The following is a 14,083-nucleotide window of genomic DNA, read 5'->3' as shown; positions in this document are numbered from 1 at the left end:
GCCATATTTAGAGCTAGCGTAAAGAAAACGTTGGCATAGGAGACCTCTTGAAGTGTCTCTACTGGGTGTTTCTCCCGTACAATGGCCTAAATTGCTTGCCTCATGTCGAGACATATTCTGATGTCACCATTAGGCTTTTCAACTACAACTAAGGGATTCACCCACCTTTTTGGTCCCTCCACCTTTCCGATGACATCAGGTTTGAGCAATTCTTCTAGTTTCTCAGTGACTTTAGCTCTTCTACTAAAGGGAATTCTGCGTACTGGCTGAGCGACTGGTTGAACATTCTCATCAATGTGGAGTTTTAGCTGATACCCTTTGAGCTTGCCAAAACCTTGAAATACTTTTGAGAATTTGGTCTTTAGTAGGGCCTTTCTGTAAATTTGGTTTGCAAGGTTTTCTATGTCATCAGATTTAACATCACATCTGTTAATGGACACGCCGACCCTTACGCCCAGCAACTCGGAGGCTTCACGGCCTAGAAGCGTCGCTGCCATACCGCACATTACATTAAACTCAGTATACAGGGATTTGTGGGTCTGTGGTACTTACTCATTAAAGCCATACCTCTCCTTAAGCTGGAGTGGTTCCACAGAAGCATAAGCATAAACCCTCTTATTACGCTCCAACGAGCCAGCATTATCCCCCGTTACAAAATGAAACATTTCCTCAGAAATTAAATTACAACTAGCACCAGAGTCAATAACAACGTCTACAAGCTTATTTTCAATCATGAGTTTCATAGTGTTCTGTCCATCAGTGCTCTCGGCGTTGAACACGTAAAAATCATCATTGCATGCTTACACGGTTCTCTGCACTCGTGTCTCCGGTAACGTTGTGTACATCACGTTGTTCCTTTGGTTTTCCTTCAAAATGACCCATTTTGCCGCACTTTCCGCACTTGTGGTCACGTAAGCGACGGCAATCTTTCGCGAAGTGACCACTTTAACGCACCGCCAACATTTCTCCCCTTGTTTTGGATCACTGGACAAGCTGTTTATTTGGCTTTCGGGGATAGGAATAAGCGCTGCTTTGTCAGTACTGACTGACGATTTCCAGGAGTTTGCTGAGAGTCAGTGTTTCCTCACGGTACAACTTTGACTTGCAATTGAGATTTTTGTCATTCAGGAAGGAAATGGCGCGATCTTTCACCTGATTGTCCCTTTCGCCCTCGTAGTCACACTGTTCTACTAGTTTCTGCAGGCGAGTAATAAAATTGTTGATGGTTTCACACCAGCCAATGGAGTAGCCGCTAAATGTCTGTCGGGCCATCAGAGCGTTCTTTTTGAGCTTGAAGTGTTCCGAGAGCCAGTCCAAAGCTTTTTTGTAATCTTTCGCTTCGCCTCGTGCTTCGGCAGGAAACGAATTGTGGAAACCATCTCGGACTTTGGGCCCAGCTAAGTAAAGTAGTAGCGCTCTTTTTGTATAGGGTCACTGATTCCCGAGGCAGTAACATAGAGCTCAAATTGTTCTTTCCAAGTTAATCATCGTTGCGCAAGTGTAGCTGCTTCACCGACAACGTGGACGGCAGGCAATCCAGGTAATCCGCTCAAGCATACGACCATCTGTGCGAGTTTTGACCACCGTTTAAACACGTTTCCACTTCAACAGCCGTTCGGCGAGTTAAATATCCGTTTTCCTTGTCGCCAAATGTGGTGTCTTCGTCCTAATTAATACACTAAACAACTCGATTTATAACAATAAAATGTTTTAATCATTTGACATCTCGAGACCACATGCTCGCTACAATATATCCCGTAATAAAAACAATACAGTCACAATCAACATACGAGACACTAAAACTTGTTATTTATTTTCTTTAAAGACTGTTTTTCCCCTTTTCTGAACAGTATTAATCACTCCGGAAATATATAAGGGCGTTGAGGCGGTTTATTACTGTTATTTTAGTGTGACACTTAAATGAAGGTATTACTGACTTACTTACTTGTCTCTAGGATATTAGTTAAAAAGTATTGAAAGAGCATTGACCCTATTATACTTTCAGAGCATTAATATGTGGTTTTAGGCTACAGCGCTAACCGAGCAACAATACTGTTTAATTCCAATTACATGAGATAATATCTAGATTTAGCCAAGCCTAAAAGCGGAGCGCCCAATTGCAATAATTAACTATAAAGGAAAAAGAGGACTTTCTTTTGCTGATTGTAAATTTAAAAAATAATCTATTGCGAGCATGTAATTCCTCAGCGTGTGGTTTCACCATTTTTTTCCGGTTAAATTTTTACAAACTATAGCCAAAAAGTATAGTCAAGATTGTAGAAATTACGTACGCAATATAAAAGGGACTTTCCAAGAGACGATTTTGCAAGGAATATGCCGGAAGAAAAGTCAACAACGCCTTCGGCGCGCAGGAGCTTCGCCATAATTAAGGAGTTTCGCATAGTGCGATCGTCCAGGTGAGTGTAGTTCTGAAAAGAACTGTTGTTGGTGACTGACGTTTCGACAACCTGAGCGGAAGTCATCTTCAGAGTCAAGTGAATAGTGTTTGTCAGTCGATGATGTTATAAGTCTGTTCCGTTGAACGTGATTGGTCAGTATAGCCATGATGGTATTGGCTGAAAGACTCGTGTAAAGTTTGTCATCAGTCATTGGTGAGTTTCGATCCGTGTATTGTTAGTCAAATAGGTCGGTTTTTGGTCCGTGTATTGTTAAGTCGGTCTGTTAGAAGTTCGTTTGTCGGTTTCGTTTCCGTCGTGGATAAGTCGTTTGTAAGGCGCCGGTAGTTGTTGACATCTGTTAAGAGGCATTTGTTCTAGGTTAGTGTACCAGCTTTCCAGAGTCAGTCGTTGAAAATAGTTTGTGCTGTAGGTTAAGCACTGAGCAGAGTCCCAGTCAATGTTGTGGTTTGTCAGTTGATAATGTACAGCAATGTGATTGTTGGCATCACCATTTCTCGTGGCTCGTTTGTGTTCAGTCAGTCTTGTGTTAAGGTTTCTGCCAGTCTCGCCAATGTAGGAAGCCTGACAGTCGGAACATTTGATCTTGTAAACTGCTCCCTGTCTGTTGTTAGGTTCGTCTCTGTCTTTCACGTTGGTCAGTAAGTGTCGTAACGTAGTTGTAGGTTTGTGGGCTACACGAATGTTGTAGGGCTGTAGGATCACGGATCCTACAGAACTACACTCACCCGGATGATCACACTATACGAACTAGTGATACTCCTGGGTTCAAACCATTTACTATATTAAGGAGTTTACGAAACCGCGACGGCTACGCCGAGGACAACGTCGATTAAAAACTGAATTTATATTTTACCTACGAATCTCGCCATTCTTTAAAGTTTATCACTGTAAAAACGTTGACGAAACTAAGTCCGGAAGAAAGCGATAAATTCGAAATAAAACTTTAAACAATTAACCGTCGTGACTCACTTTCTCCAGACAACGCAAAATTTGGTCATTTCACGTTGTTGTCTTGCAAAGGACGGCAAAGAAATGTTTCAAGAATTACAACGCACGTACACAACTAGCCATTGTTCTGCTCATTAATTCTTTTGTTCAGGGACGTTCCCGTTGCCGTTGCCGTCGTGGTTTCGTAAACTCCCTAATTATGTGCACAAGATGCGCTTCGCCTTGTGATACACTTTCAGAGAATTCGTTCCGGTAAATGAAAACGAATCTCAGACCTAGAAATTACCTTTAACTAAGATACTCGATATTTTAATTCTAATACATATGAGTTAAGACCATTTAATTCCATAAATTACCTTCGACTCGATAAACAACTCGGCAGTCAATACAATTTAACTGTCTTCTAAGCCACAAGCCTGACTTTTTTTGTAAGAAAATGCTATGATCAACTGAATCAAACAACTTTCTAAAATCTTGAAATATCAATGTCCGATACAAATACTACAAGACTTTGTAGGATTTGAGGATTTGAACCATTAAGAGACTTCCAGATTTTAAATTCCAGCGCCCTAAAACACCTGGCCACGACGCCTTTACAATACAGCTGATCTTCTTGATGGGAAGAATTTTCGTTTCTTTTGTTGTTATTCCGTTTAGTTGACCACTTGTTGGTCTCTACCTTAAAGCGTTCGATTGGGGCACTTGGAAAGTTTAAAACTGGCTTATGATGAGAATTTTCATTTAATTAAGACCTCCACAGCGAAATCGTACACTACTAAAGATCAATCACTGGATATCAAGTGGATGTTGTTGGGAAGGAAAACCAGCGTAGAATAGTTCGATTTTGATATGTTAAAATCCTGACTCGCATGCCTTCGAGATTTCTGCAATTAATGAGGTGAACAATGGCTGTGCACGTGAGTCATAAATTTTTGGTACATTTCTTAGTGTTTCTTTGCCCTTCCTCTGCAAAACAACAACGTGAAATGACCAATGACGCCTAATTTTATAATTGTTTTAACTCGAATTTATTGCCCTAGCTGTCCCAGATTCAGTTTCATGATGCTTCTGACAGTGATAAACAAAGTAAATGACGCTAGGATACCGACGGCGTCACCGTCATAGTTACTTTAAAGGGAACTTAAGAGGCCCTGCGCCTAAGAAACGACCGATGATTTCCGGCTAAAAAATAAAATCGGCCGATTTTTATCTCCCAAGTAGAGGTTACCGAATACTATTTAAAAATGAATTTCTTTTGTTTCAGTTTCGCTTTAAACCAAAAATATCGAGCCGCAAACTTTTTCCGTCTGATAGCAGCAAAATCAGGCCGAAAATAAGCCCCCGCAAAAGACTGTTCAGAAATTACTATCGCAACGCAAAATAATGAGAAAACTACTTTTAATGCAATATCATTCGATAAACATCAAAAAACTGCCGAAGCGATTAAAAAATAAATTTTCAAATGTTGCATACTAAATTAGATGGAGCGTTGGAGCTGATTTTAAAATAATTATTTCTCAAAAGTCCAACGCTGTTGAAAGCAATCACAGTGATGAATTAGACATTGGAGGGATACACATCACGTTTCTGGAAAAACATTTTTCGGCCAAAGTATATTGACCTTGTACAAAGCGTTCAAAGTTACCATGTTTACCGTTATCCTGCTACTTCGGCGAAACACTTTTCTTTTGCCAATACGGCCGTGGATAGCGTGTTAAACGCCACTTTAAACCTTGCTAGGCATTCAAAGACCATCCTGAGTAGAAGGATGTAGAATTGAAAGAGAAAGGAAGATGAAAAATACGCAGAAAAAGAAAATAACTCGAAATTACCATCTGCTAACGAAAGTTGAATCTGGAAAATGTCGTCGTGTGACAGCGGCCATGACGTCATTTGTCACGTCAAGTCGCAAGAGCGTGGGAAAACGAGTCTGCAATGTCCTTCGGGCGGTCAGCGGCTAGGGTTCCAGTCGTGACCCCATAACTCTGATCACGCTGCGGCCAAAACGGTGTGGCGCTTGGGGAAGTTTTTCTTTTTGAGTGACCATCATTTGTGACAAATAACATAACATTGTTCCACTAAACGTTTTCTGGCCGGGAAAAATTGTTTCCCTATTTGTGCATTCGTCTGGATTCCGCCGCTATTTGTACAAATGACGTCAATGGCCGCTGTCACGCGACGACATTTTCCAGATTCAACTTTCGTTAGCAGATGGTAATTTCGAGTTATTTTCTTTTTCTGCGTATTTTTCATCTTCCTTTCTCTTTCAATTCTACATCCTTCTACGCAGGATGGTCTTTGAATGCCTAGCAAGGTTTAAAGTGGCGTTTAACACGCTATCCACGGCCGTATTGGCAAAAGAAAAGTGTTTCGCCGAAGTAGCAGAATAACGGTAAACACGGTAACTTTGAACGCTTTGTACAAGGTCAATATACTTTGGCCGAAAAATGTTTTTCCAGAAACGTGATGTGTATCCCTCCAATGTCTAATTCATCACTGTGATTGCTTTCAACAGCGTTGGACTTTTGAGAAATAATTATTTTAAAATCAGCTCCAACGCTCCATCTAATTTAGTATGCAACATTTGAAAATTTATTTTTTAATCGCTTCGGCAGTTTTTTGATGTTTATCGAATGATATTGCATTAAAAGTAGTTTTCTCATTATTTTGCGTTGCGATAGTAATTTCTGAACAGTCTTTTGCGGGGGCTTATTTTCGGCCTGATTTTGCTGCTATCAGACGGAAAAAGTTTGCGGCTCGATATTTTTGGTTTAAAGCGAAACTGAAACAAAAGAAATTCATTTTTAAATAGTATTCGGTAACCTCTACTTGGGAGATAAAAATCGGCCGATTTTATTTTTTAGCCGGAAATCATCGGTCGTTTCTTAGGCGCAGGGCCTCTTAAGTAAACCACGACGGCGACGCCAACGAGACCGTAACCAAACGATAGGTTTTAATGAACAGAACAACAGCTATGTAAGTACGTTATAAATCTTTGTACATTTCTCAGCCGTCCTGTGCAAAACAACAACGTTAAATGACCAAGTTCTGCGTATTTTGGAGAACGTACGCCAGGACGGCAAATTTTTCGCATTTCGTTTTGGAATTGATCGCTGGCATTTCATATTGAGTTTGAGCAGGTTTTCAGACCGACTGTCGTACTGAGCACATTCACATATATAGTTACGAAATTCGAAGGTATTTGTAAATCTATTTTTTGCCAGGCGTCGTGCCTACCGTCGCCGTCGTCATTGCTTAAGGTTCCTGTTAACAACGCGAAATGACTAAGGTCTGGGTATTTTGGAGAATAGGGAGTTTACGAAACCACGACGGCAACGGCAACGGGAACGTCACTGAACAAATTAAAATAATTAATGAGCTGTACAATGGCTGTGCCCATGCGTTATAATTCTTGGTACATTTCTTTACCGTTCTCTGCGAGACAACAACGTGAAATGACCAAATTTTGCGTTGTCTAAAGAACGTGAACCACGACGGCTAGTTTTTTTAAATTTTTATCTCAAATTTATCGCTGTGTTCCGGATTTAGTTTTGCGATAGTTTTGACAGTGATAAAGAAAGTAAATGACTTAAGAGTATCGCGAGATTCGTATAGGTAAAATATAAATTCAGTTTTTAATCGACGTTGTCCTCGGCGTCGCCGTCGCGGTTTCGTAAACTCCTTAAATAACGTGAACTGCGACGCTTATTTTGCGTGTTTTCTTTCAAACCTGAACCTGTCATAATAAATTCAGCCAGAGGAACTTTTAGACCAATACGCGTACTGAACAGATTTAGACAGTTGCGCCACTCGAAGGTCAAATAGAAATCCACTTTCTACTGGGCGTTGTCCTCGGCGTCTGCGTCGTTCTTTCTTAATCTCCCTTTTCTAATATTTGTGATTTGGGAGCTTATCGAATGTACACCAACAGGACATCAGCGACCCCAACGTTTTCTATGAATAAAGAAAAATAGATGCCCTTAACTGAACAATCGACAAACAGGAAAGAAAATACAGCAAAATGATTATTTGAGAATTCATTGAAACAAAACTTAAGCTGCAAAAGAAAATTTTCTTCTCAGTTTTTGTTCAGAAGGATAGATTCTAGTTGATCCTGAACATCACAATCTTTTGCAATCATTAAGCTAGTTGCATGGTCGGTTCTATATTCCTTAGCTTCCGTACATGTATTAAAATTGGTTGTCGAAATACTATTGGCTAAAATTCGTTTATGGTTTACGTGATGAGCTTACGCAAGGCCTTCCAAAAGACTGTGTTTTCGTCGGTCCGCCGTGCGCTTCACAAATTGGCTTCAAAAAAACTAACAATAAAACTGCAAAGACTGTTTTTTTCAGTCCAGGACTGCTTATTACATGGCTAGCTCCGTGAGCAGGCAAGATGAACCAAAACCTGCCTTGTGATTGGCTACCCGAACAGGCAAGATGACACTATCTTCCCGCTCGGGATTACCCTCTGTTTCCCGCAATGCAATAAAATAACTCCTCGAAGCCGAGGCAAGTTCAACAAAGTTCATATAATAAATCCTTTATCGACTAAGCTTGTTCAGTCAAGATTAGTGGATATTGGCCTCGTTCTTCTTGTACGAGGTCAATATCCAGCCATCTTGGTCTCACGCTTAGTCAATAAAGCATATACACTTAATTGCAATAACGTTGTCATAGAAAAAAGCAAAAAGCCAAATAGGAATTAATAAGGGAAATTTAAATTTCCATTGTTCTCAGACACCGTACATGACTGAAAAATACATTTTTCAGTTATGCCATTCATGTACCTTACATTTTTCACTCATGTACAGTATCTGAAAACAATGGAAATTTAAATGTAGCTAATCGATTCCTATTTGGCTTTTTGCTTTTTTCTATGACAACGTTATTGCAATTAGGTGTATCTTTCAACAAAAGTGCTATCCTTAATCTAATAACCCTTACCAACCCTAACACTATTTTAAATGTATTTAAATACTATTTTTAAAAACTGTTTTAAACCTATTTTATGAAATAGATTAAAAACAGGGCGAAAAGTGTATTTTTAACGTAGTTTTCGACTGCTTTTAATGGTGTTTAAACCTGTTTAAAACACTATTGAAACAAAGTTTGAAATGTATTTTGAAAAGCTTTTAAAAATACAGTTAAAATTGCAAAACTCGAAATCCTTTGCTAAGTTTAAAAATATAATTAAAATAGTCTGTAACTACTTTAAAAATCTCTCGAGGAACACAGCATTCGGAATAAAAACAGGGCACAAATCGTTTTAAAAACAGCTTTTAATCTGCAAGACTATTTTTAAACTAGTTTAAATGACAATTTTAAAAGTATTTTGTACAAAATAGGTTTAAAATAGGTGCAAAATTATATTTTTAACATATTTTTCGACTGATTTTAAAGGTGTTAAAACCTGTTTAAAACACTATTGAAATCCACTGTCTCAAAACATATTTCAATAGTACTTTAAACAGTTTAAAAATTAAAGTGGATCATACATGAAAAAAAATATATCAAATACAATATAAATATATGAAAATAGCTTTAAAATAGTCTAGAAATGGCATACAGTAATATAGTATAAAACAGCATAAAAGTAGCACAAAATAGTATAAAAACAGTATGAAAATACTGTAAAAATAGTATAAAAATAGTATTAAAATAGTTCAAAAATAGTGTCAAAACAGCATAACAATAGTGCCAAAAAAATCTTAAACTTACATGTAACTTTGCTCTAGCTGTGAACAACACATGACATGCTAGAAGTAAGTGTAGGGCCAACTCAAGCTTGATGGGGGTGCTTGGCTCTACTTCTTTCTTTACTTGTATAATCAATGTATGTAGCTCTACACTTACTGTATCTGTATATGAAAAGCTGTAATAACACTTGAGCCTGCGATAATATTTTTTTTGTCTACTGTACATGTATAAAAGGCTAAAAGTTACTACAGTTTTAAAAACCAAAACATTTTTGAGTGTACGGCCATCATCAGTGGTACATAGTTTCTTTGTTAAGAAGAATTGCAAACAATGTAAAGGAGTCAAAGGAACATGCATGTATCAATACCAATTGAGAACTTGAGGCTAAGGGTCCATTACTTAGTATAAAACATCTTCTATATCACTCATTTTAAGACTAAATACAGGTTATTTACTTGTACTGGTATGCTATGTCTGCAGGGCTGTCATTAAGGGTTGTAAGCCGTAACACCTGTTATGGCTGAGTATGCTTGATTTTCCCTTGATGCTACAGGTGAAATTCCCTGTTGTTTAGAGAAATCACCCACAAAGTAACAAATTTGCTATGGGTGTGGAGAATAAGGCTACAGGTGACTAAAAAATTAATGACAACCCTGGTCTGTAAATGGGAACTATATACATTGTAAACGTACATGCAGTACATGCATCAACCACTTCTAATCAAGGGAACCCTTAGGCCAATTTAGAGGGTACAACTCATTATGTGTGACTTTTGTAAATTTAGTAGGTGATGATCATGTTGTGCAAAGGTTTTGTTCATCTTTCATCACTGAGCAATGTCTGAGGCTGCAACTAAATCCTGCATCATTTATGTGGTCCATGTTACAGTTGCAAGCAAGTTGTGGGTTTGATTTTGAGTCATGGACTTGTTTTATGTACATGTACAAGTGCATGTAGCAATTAAAGCTGTACCATCTTATTGGGCCTACAGATATTCAGACTATGAGTAGTCCCGGCCTCTTTCGCTTAGTCTATTGTGTGTGATGCAAATGAAAACAGCGAGAAAAATATGTTGATTTTCTTTTGTGTCACGCATGATACATAGACTAAGGGCCTCTTTGTATGAGCGAGGTAACTGGCCAAGTGCTGTGTTGCAAAAGCGAAGCTATTTTGCCTAAAAAGTTTCGTCCTGGTTACCCGGGCTGGAGCGTTCATATGGGAAAATTTTCATCCTGGTCACTGAGATCTTGGACGCAAAAACTGAGATCTCAGTAACCGGGCCAGCCTGGCTTCTCATACATATATGAACACATCAAAATTTTTACGAAGGAAAGAGTGGCCAGGTGAGATCTCAGAAAATGAGCCAGGCTGGTTGACCGGGCTCATATGAAGAGGCCCTAAGCCAAAGAGGGAATACTCGTAGTCTTAGCAAGCAGGGCAGGGAAAAACCACATCCCATTGCCTGGGGCAAGTAAATTTTGCTCTTGGGCAAGTGAAAATGGAAGTTTGGAGGTCTGGTCAGGTGGGCAAGTAAAATTAGCCTCAGTACATATAATCTTGTGAATGATAATTTCCAATCAAAGCCTATTTCAAAACTTAAGACTGCAAGATGAGCAAAACAGTGAGTTGAAAGCATGGATTAATTTAAAATCCAAGCATACTTTGTATCTGACACAACAATTGTCACTGTTGGTAGTTTCTTTCACCTAGTTTCATAGTGCCAGTAAACTCATTTTGTTATAGTCTATCACTGAATATAGACAGCAACTAGTAAATGATGTAGTTGATAAGGCATGAACCCTACATGCCCATTGGGCATTAGTAATATTTTAGTGGAGCCAACTGAAAACTAAAATATACTGGCCCACTGGGCAGCTAGATTTCATTTTTTTTTTTCTGGCCCTGGCAAGATGAAGCTTAAAAAACCAAAACCACTTGCAGTAAGTTATAGGGAACCCAAGCTGTCACAAGTCAAGGTCATGTGCAATTTGAGGTAAAGTTTTACAAAAGACCACAGTATTCAATCATGAAAGAATTAATTAATGCATACCATGTTCCCCTTGAAATAAACTTTGTAGCCGCAGTGTATGTAATACATGATCGATAATATTATTATTTACAAGTTAACAAAAATTATCCCATCAAGTTGTAAGGTTCATTCATTTCCAACAAGAAACAACTGTACTTTCACTGATGTGGCATGACTGTAGTAGCTACATATACATGTAGCTTCCTTTCTAACTCTAAATTTAGTTATTTCCTCCTTTAAAAATTTACCAATGATTGCAGAATTGCAGCAATAACTTTGTAACCAGAAGGCAGTTGAAAGACCCCTATCAAACTCACAGAGACTTTGGCCCTAACAGGGCAGCACCACTCTCCATCTCCTGTTTCTCAAAGCTGAAAATAAAAACAAAATTATTTACTGCATTGTTTAGTTATTGCAGGGTTTAATATTTTAGCCTCCATGTATGTTTTGTTATCATGTTAAGTCTATAAAGTTGCCTTTCCACTTGAAGAAAAACAAACTGTTTGATTCAACTTCCACAGCTCGCACTTTAATTTCCCTACGAAGAGATCGATCAGTTTATGCCATGTCAAGATAGTAAAATGATCACAATGGATGAGTAATTTACGACTGTACAAAAATGGCATACACAGTTGCAAACATATAACTGCCATATAACCGATCATACATATAGAACAGTACCTAATTATGTAGACTGGACGAAGAACAATTCAAAATTCAGATCTATGTTTCACAGGCAATCATCTAATTCGATAAAACAGCTGATGTGGTTACAGATATGTTACATGTATTTACATGTGCATGCATCTTTTCGAATGAAAGACACACCAAGACAGAAGATGGTCGGCTTACCTCCATTTCCTTGAGACATTACCAAGTTGAAGTCTATCAGAAAGATAAATCATGGTCGCTGCACCCACGAGTCATATGATTCGGTTCGGTCCCTTAACTTTTCGTCCAGTAAAAGGTAAAAAAACAAACAAATGAACTGTTGCACTGGTTTTAAACGACTGGAACGAAACCTCCGTTTTACACAGCAATTTTGAAATGGAAACAAGTCACGTGGTCATTCACATGATGTTTCATGCAATCACAGCTGACCAAAATGCTCGCATCAGAGTATTGCACCGGCGGGTCAGCGGAAAATCGACCGGAAAATCCGTTTGCGCCAAAAGTTACGACCGCCAAAACGAAGCAAGAGGATCGCATCGATCGCCACATTGGATATAGTTCTTAGCCCAGGATTTTTAACGGTACGGTATCTGTTTATTTTATCTGCTTAAACTTCATTTTTTTGTTTACAACCCTCGTAACTTTTTCAAGCGTATTCTCAGGTATTTTACATTGAGACATACGCGGGTAATGCTTGGCGATTTCTTGGTTGGATGCGCCAAATGTTTATTCATAAAAGAAGCTTTCTCTTAGATGCATGGCTTTGCTCCAGACGTAACTAATCACGTACCAAATGGAACGTTCGATTAAACGAACTTTATCGAAATCAATCGAACTTAATCGAACGATTGGGTCCGAACACTCGAAGAACAAAATTGGGACATTCGAATGAATGGAATCGCACTTTGTTGTCGTGAAAGAATGTGTTGTACACATGTTCATGTATTGAGTAATTGCATGCTATAACACATGAAATCCAAGCCTGCCATGGACAGTCGAATCCTTGCATTTTGGTTGCGACTTTAGGTGTCACTCAACCTGTATTCGTCCTATTGTTTCTATCGTTAATTTTACTTTAATTATTTTCATTCTTCTCTATTATGGGTGTAGATTTCTTGGCAAAAATGATATTCACACAAAGGGGCTCTGGAAAATGGTTGAAGGGCCTAGTGATAGGGACTTCTCCCCATGCACATGTTAGTTTTGACCTTCAGTGGGGGATAGACAAGCATTCAGTGTAGTTCAAATTCAACAAATTTTTGATTAGATGAATGCACTATATTTATGTGGCAGGTTGATATATTTCCAAAAAATATGGCTAAGCACAACCAAGGTTCAGGAAGAAGAAATTACCTGGCAAGAAGAAGAAAAAATAATGAAAGACAAGAGGACAAAGTAATAAGAGAAGGATGAAAACACAGAAAACTACATGTAGCTGAAGTATTTCATTCTTTGCAAGAAACTGAAGCAGATGAAACAATTAAGTTGGGAAAGATTTGCAGAACCAGTGTGATTTACCACCAAGGCATTTTTATGTGGTCCAGTGAGGGTTCTTTATTCGCTTTTGCTTGTAACATTTTCAAGAAACAGAGTAAATTTAACCAGTTACAGAATAGCCCACTAGGACATGAATGAATGGGTAAGTGGATAATGCAGTTGATTCATGTACATAATTAATAATGAAATGTTCCAAGTCTTGGTTCGGTAGTTGTTGTTCGCGAGATCTTGAAGCTTGTGCTCTAGTTTGCAAGATGGCATCCGAGCAAATGCGCAAAGGCCTCTAGGTGTTCTGAAATGTTATTGTTGACAACTGAAAAATAAAACTTTTTATCATTCGGTGCATTTTGTCTTCCTTTTCATTGGCTGAGAGCCCACCAAGTGACGTGTAAATAACTGCCTACAAATAATGATCTGCTCATGCATAGTGCCGTGTAAATGTGTTTGCTGCAAATAATATTGAATTTTCCTCTCATGCGTAATTGAAACCAAGCTCTCAGGTGAAATAATTTAAATGACAGATCGCTTCGCTGAGCTGTCAGAGATTTAAATGTGAAACCAAACTGGGTGGTCACAGATCAATTATTTGCCTCAGCCTTCAGCTTCGGGAAATAATTGATCTGCTTGCCACTGACAAATCATGATATTTTGCTCAACCTCATCCAATAATAATTATTATTCACAGTTATTGTGGAACCGGCGCTTTTTGCCAGCTTGCTGTGATGTTAGTAGTGAATGCCTCTTGTTAACAGATCAGAGCACAGACTCTCATAATATTAGCCTGGTCACAGCATCTGTCATTGAAACCAACCACT

General features: G+C 38.6%; 2 long non-coding RNA genes across 3 annotated transcripts; one reads left to right on the top strand and one right to left on the bottom strand.

The window, feature by feature from the left end:
• Positions 1 to 5,959: 5,959 nt before the first annotated feature.
• LOC149109066 (uncharacterized) lies at positions 5,960 to 12,175 on the bottom strand. 2 transcript variants are annotated; one of them, XR_016208611.1, is made up of 3 exons: positions 11,952 to 12,087; positions 11,348 to 11,470; positions 5,960 to 7,322 (listed from the first exon to the last, which is right to left on the bottom strand). It is a non-coding gene; the product is annotated as an uncharacterized LOC149109066 (long non-coding RNA). The 2 variants fall into 2 exon arrangements; XR_016208610.1 differs by lacking the exon at positions 5,960 to 7,322 and having other exon boundaries at positions 8,635 to 11,470; positions 11,952 to 12,175.
• A 37-nt stretch (positions 12,176 to 12,212) lies between these two features.
• Positions 12,213 to 13,613, top strand: LOC149109065 (uncharacterized). Its single transcript, XR_016208609.1, has 2 exons — positions 12,213 to 12,352; positions 13,065 to 13,613. It is a non-coding gene; the product is annotated as an uncharacterized LOC149109065 (long non-coding RNA).
• Positions 13,614 to 14,083: the final 470 nt, after the last annotated feature.

This window comes from Orbicella faveolata, unplaced genomic scaffold (genome assembly GCF_042242905.1).
Source record: "Orbicella faveolata isolate gen_17 unplaced genomic scaffold, um_ofav_v1 contig_25, whole genome shotgun sequence".
In the NCBI taxonomy this organism is placed as follows: Eukaryota; Metazoa; Cnidaria; class Anthozoa; order Scleractinia; family Merulinidae; genus Orbicella; species Orbicella faveolata.
This window is presented reverse-complemented; position numbering and strand designations above follow the sequence as displayed.